Source organism: Sinocyclocheilus rhinocerous, unplaced genomic scaffold, assembly GCF_001515625.1.
Source record: "Sinocyclocheilus rhinocerous isolate Xijiao unplaced genomic scaffold, SAMN03320098_v1.1 scaffold12, whole genome shotgun sequence".
Lineage (NCBI taxonomy): Eukaryota > Metazoa > Chordata > Actinopteri > Cypriniformes > Cyprinidae > Sinocyclocheilus > Sinocyclocheilus rhinocerous.
The window spans coordinates 61190-67414 of NW_015626394.1; the positions used below are offsets into that span (position 1 = coordinate 61190).

Here is a 6225-nt window from a genome sequence, read left to right on the forward strand (position 1 = left end):
GAAAACTAAAACTAAGACTAAAACGATTGATGAAAAAACAATTTCGTAAACTGAAATAAAATAAAAACGTCAAAATATTTGAAAAACTAAAACGAAACGAAACTAACAACAGGTAGCCTATTGAAAAACTAACTGAAATAAAATAATTATCAAAAATAAATCGTTTTCGTAATCATTACGTTCTCACCCCTTGGCGGAAAAATATATGAGCTGTGTGGAGGTTTAGGGAAATAGCCTACCTGTAATGGCGCAACACACTCATGGGGTTATCTGACGGAGAGACGCAAAGCAGTTTAAAGACTGCACGGGTCCTGTTTGTAAACGTGCACCAGCAGTACTTAACAGAACACCCGACCCATTATCTGACAGCAGCACTAATTTAAAGCATCCTTTTCTGTAAACACAAAACTTTTGCCTAGTATCTTGATCTTGTGATCACTCTGCCAGGCTTTTGAACAAATGTGCATCATACACACGCTTATAATTCTTCATAAATGAAAAGAACATTAAAATATAAGCCTTTACTGTTAAATGCGATTGCCGTTATTATTGAATTTCATTAGTCCCAGTTTTGATTGATGCACGGCTGTTCACGGAAAAGCGAGCAAGAAACAGTTACAATATCATGATTATGGTTAAATAAGAAAAGACATATAACCGAATCAGGCTACATGTATTTTCATACTAAATATCTCAACACACATCATTGGATATGACATTAAGTGTGACTTAATGACTTAAAGTGTGTAGATTAATTTAGTAAAAAAAAGGCTTGCCTGCTTTCTTTGGCGTATATTTGTATATTTTTACGATCTAATCAATCTCAGCATGCGTTAGATTTGTGTCGCTATATGGTTAAATTATGCCTACGTCTTTCTTTGGCCTGCGGTCTGGAAGTGATCTGTTTATTCTGCTAAACTTTAATTAAAACTGAAACTAAAACTGAAACTAAACTATATAAAAACTAAATAAAAATGCGTTCACAAAATAAAAACTAAACTAAAACTAACAAAAATATGAATTAAACTAATAAAAACTCAACTGAATTTTATAGCAAATTTGAAAACAATATTTGAAAAAAAACGAATTCAAAAATTCAAAACTATAATAACCTTGGTGTGTACCATGGAAGATTAAAACCTGATTCGGGTTTAGAATGACATGAGGGTGAATAAATGTTTAGAGTAAATATTTCATTTTCTGTTTTCATTTTTCTGTTACTTTAAAAAATAAAAGGAAAAATTGCAAAGCAAGGATGCACAAAAAATCCATTAAGAAACAAGCACATGCGCTTCTTTCTTCACAGGACTCATGTCCAACAGGGACTCAAAACTCAAAATGTGTATTTTTACTGCATTTACAAATGACAATAGGCAAAAGAAAACATGAACAATGTGTTACAAGAGACTAACATCTCTAAGAATGTCTCTAACAACTCTTTGCAGCAATGTTTTTTTTTATTCACTGATTAAATTATTAATTATTAATATTATTAATTTTATGTATTGATAAATGTAATTGCTGCATTTTTCCTTAAAGTTCAGATGGGACTGTGCTTCAGTGCAGCAGCCAGTGTCACTGAGGACAGCAGTTGGTTCCTGCATGCAGCCACTGATGGCAGGCAGCTTTCTGCCATTACAGCACTGCAGGAGAGGAGACAGACAGCAGACGAAATACTCTTCCTGTGCTTCACAGGCCTTCTGGCATGATGCATGAAGACTACAGTCACCTGCTTGACCTTATTCGGTACAGACACAGTGGGGTGCTGAGGGACACAGATAAATGGATGAGAAAAGGTCACGTTGCATATGATACATGCTTTCTGTCATGACCACAAAGATTGGTAAAGGGGTGGGCAACGAATAAAGATGGAGTTTAACAACAATATAAACCAAGAACTCTCCTGTCAACATCCACTTCGGTGACAAAATGGTCTCTAGTGAGATTCTGAGATCAGCCAGCTCTCCAGTACAACTACAGATGCACTGCACTGTACCCCATATAGTTTGGTGGCATGACAGTATTTCATGTGCAACGGCTGAAAAAGCACCATAAATGTAGTCCACGCAGCTTATGCGCTATACCTCAAGTCCAAACCATTATTAAATGTCAGCCTATTTCTCATATAAAGCTAATCTGAAATTAAATTATTATTGGCATCCAATGTGTGCCAAAGATGCCATATCGGAGTTGAAAGCTGCTCTCGAGCGGAAATATTATCTGAGAATAATTAGTGCACAAGTCATATGAAAAGAACTGCTTGAAAATTATAATTATTGTAAATAATGATCACCCCCCAAAAATAAATAAATAAATATGCACCCCTATATGAAAAAAAAATAAATGTATATATATATATATATACAGTGGGTACGGAAAGTATTCAGACCCCCTTAAATTTTTCACTCTTTGTTATATTGCAGCCCACACCTGCACAAAAATTAAATAGAAATTACATACACACAAACACATTCAAATATATATGTAAATAAATTAAAATAAATGTATTAAATTTGAAAATGTATATACTATATAATATATGTAATTTATATGTGTGTGAATTAAAATACATTTTAATTAATTCATTAATTTAAAAAAATTTAATGAAAATAGAAATTGTGTGTATACACACACACACAAATAGTATATAATAAATATTTTTTAATGTTCAGCTAAAAGTACAGAATACATTGATATATATACACAGTTATCATGATATACAATTACTCATAGTGTGATATATGATTTTTGTTATATCACCCACCCCTAGTGACCCACATCATCATTAAATCACTGCCACCATCACCGTTATGTACCTGGACAGTCTGGTGATGCTAATGGCAGGCGTCTAGACAGGCATCATCACGTCACGCTGAATCCAACTAGCATGTTATCCCGACCGGCAAACACACACACACACAATTACATGACACACATAAAACATATCTGCTTCAATGTGTCCAGCATGTAGAGCTATGAGAGCATAACTAGCTAACAGGTAAACAGATGCTCAAAAATGGCAGAAAACAATGCACAGACAAATGATTCATCATAAATGAAGTGTTGAAAGCTGATAAAGCTGATAATAACTGGAAAAAAAGAAGGAAATGTAAAGATACAGAGGGCTGTTAGAAGAAATCAGAATGCCGGTACTGCCCGTATCAGCCTGTCAGATTCTCACACACCTTATGTGCCAGAGTGTTACACACAATGACGCAGCATCTCTGCAGCACAGTGAGCAGAGAGGCAGAGAACAGGAGTGAGACAAAAAGAAAAGCGAGAAAAAAGGATAAAGAGCCTACCTGATGAGATCAGCGTGTAGGATCCTGTTCTTCGGCGTGTAGCACAGAGGAAGAGAGAGAAACACAGATGGACCTGGAGAGAGAGAGAGAAAAGGAAAGAAATGTGGCAGGTGAGCTCAAGGTGTCCTCAGAGTTGCCTCATTTCAGTCACGTGACCTCGACAGCTACAACACATGATTCTCGTCAATGGCCAGAGATGCACATGTGTGAGTTTAGTATGCCAGCCTGATAGATTGTAAGCAAGAGTAGAAGTAAAAAAAATTCCTGAACCAGTGAGTGAGCAGAATGTTCCAGAACCAGCTCAGATGCTATAAAGCTATAACGGAGCGCAAATCTAAAGAATGACATTGCAGAAAGGCAATGAAGGCTTTTTCAATAATTCTGTATCTCTCTATATTTTAACAGTTAAAGATAATGATAGGTTCCAAACAGGTTTTCCCAAACACTCCTACTGCCCACTCCACTGAGGCTTTAATCTGATATTCACTCAAACACAAACACACAGCCCCACCCCAAACTCACACCATTGGTCATGAAGCTGACATCAAACCAAATATTCTTCTAATGCAAGTAAGTCCACTTGGCGAGCATTTTTTAAACAACCATGGGACAATATTTATAGTCATGCAGGTACATCTCTCAAAATAAAATCTGACAATAATGGCATCATAAACTGTTCTTCAGCTTAAATCACAAACAAGACTATTATTTCAGGCTTTTAACTGTAAGGTGGGATTTATATTCCTTTATCAAAACTGTAGATAGATAGATGGATAGACAGATAGACGGACAGACAGACAGACAGACAGACAGATAGATGTGTGCTAAATAGTTTGTTGCACTTTGTTAGTTTTACAAAGCAGGGAACTCCAATCTTTTTAATCTTTACTTCTTCTCATTTTTTTCTGCTGTACAGAATCTCTTCCCTCAGTATTCTCAAGTTGGCCACAACTGTCACAGACCATATAAAATACCAGAGCAATGCAGACAGGAAACTTTGATTGGAAATATGACAGAAGCTGGTGTTCAGATGGCCTCAATATTGACTCCCTTCACTTACTGACTCCTCACAATGCAATATGTCCTCCAAACAGCTCTCTGTTCACTAGTGGAGGTGAATGAGGCCTTTATTCAACACTGAAAACCCTAATAAGTTGACTCAACTCAACTGATTGTGTAAACTTGTTCCCTCAATTGAATCGAGTAATCACTGTATCATCAACAATAAGTAACCAATATCATCTGATCAGATTTGCTCTTGCATTTGTTGCTTTATGGAATATGCTTTAGAAAGACAAAGTTAAAGCAGCCAGAGAAAAACTAATAGTTAAGAAATCAAGGTTCAAGAGCCCAACTAAAGCAAACACTGATCTCTATCACGGTGACATCAAACTTTACTAAACTTTTACTTTTCACTAAAACATTAACATCTAAACCTCTGTTAAGTCTCAACAAGGACTTTTGTATGAAATGATAAACAATTTACACAAACTTAGGTTCCCTTTCATGGGAACTTCGAACTGCGTCCTCTAGGGGTCGCTATGGGGAACGCCTCGTCGTGACCCGTGTCTGAAGCATACATTGAAAAAACACCAACTCGTTGGCTGGCGACAGCCATGACGTCACTACCGGTGCGACTATAGTATAAATAGGCGCCGGGAGCACACATCATTCTCTTCTTCGTCTTCATTGACTGTTTTGTTTGAAGCGTGCATTTCTGTGGTAAGAGCGATCTCTATTCATCTCATTATGGCGAGCACTAGCAAAGCGTTTAAGGATGTGTGCGTCCGTGTTGACATTGTTTAACTTCTGATGACACACACGATCTATGCGTTATTTGTTTGCGAAGACCACGCACGCGATGCCTCCGAGGGGGCAATCGGCGTGCACTGCGAGCGTTTTTTCCAAGGGAAAAGCTCCCCGCTCTCGTTTGTCTCTCTTTTCGAGGAAAGAGGCGCAGCCATCTGCTTCCCGCGATTCAGGACCCGCCGCAGCTGAGGCACGGAAGGGAATGAGCTCATGGGGATCGCAGGTGGATCTGGCCGATGAGTTTGAAAGGGGGTTTCCCTTTCGTGATCGTCGGCTGTGCACGAGAGTGAGCCGCTGGAGGATGATGTTATTTCATTAACATTATCTGATTCAGGGGCCAGTGCTCTGCTGAGATCAGCCCAGCAAAAGCAGGAAATAGCTGAGGAGGGCAAAGAAGCTGAGGCTGAGCCTTCCCAATCCTCCTGCCCTGCGTATGATGAGCTTTTGGAAATTATGGATCGCGCCACGGCGAGGCTTTACTTGCCGTAAAGCGGGTGAAGAAAGTGACGTCGCGAAATATCTCAATGAACGTTATTTTTCTGGCCATAACCCTCCAGCTCAGGTGAGCCTTCCTTTCTTCCTGTTTTCCATATAAAGATTGAGAAGGAATGGAAGAGGCCGTTTTTTCCTCACGCATCCATCGATTCCAGCATACAAGTTATGCCAACATCGAGGCGATGCGCAAAAGCGGTTATGAGAAGATGCCCCTATAGAGAGACGCTAGCCAGCTATCTCTCTATGGGTGAGACGATCCTCTAAGACTCCCCTCCTTGACATCTCGCTCGGATGCCAGGGCATACGCAGCAGCAGCAGGTCGGGCTGTCGCTTCCTCCCCCGCCCGCGGGTAGGGATAGGAAGAATCGCGGGTCAAAGGAAGGTAGGTAAAAGACCTAAGGGATGTGATCCAGACAGGGCGTCAGCGCTTTTGTCCGGATCAGAGTGATACCTCAGTATTTACTCATTTCCTTCGGGCGTCTTACATCTGCCCTTATCTGCCATGACACAGGCTTCTGCGGGAGCCTTCGTGATCATCAGGTCCCCGGCGCGTCACTGCAAAAATTTCCTGGACGTCCGGGCTGGGGTTACGCTTTCATGCTACCCTGACTGGTCTACC

The 6225-nt window shown here is 39.6% G+C and overlaps 1 protein-coding gene across 6 annotated transcripts in view; it reads right to left on the reverse strand.

The window, feature by feature from the left end:
• LOC107714080 (microtubule-associated protein 2-like) overlaps positions 1 to 6225 on the reverse strand; it is a 109950-nt gene that overhangs the window by 58124 nt on the left and 45601 nt on the right. For 5 of the 6 annotated variants that reach the window (XM_016519814.1, XM_016519835.1, XM_016519824.1 and 2 more), the window contains exon 2: positions 3303 to 3375. The gene's annotated coding sequence lies outside the window, so the exon portion shown is untranslated. Of the gene's footprint in view, positions 1 to 2816; positions 2883 to 3302; positions 3376 to 6225 lie in introns of all 6 variants that reach the window. The other variant, XM_016519798.1, reaches the window with a different exon arrangement.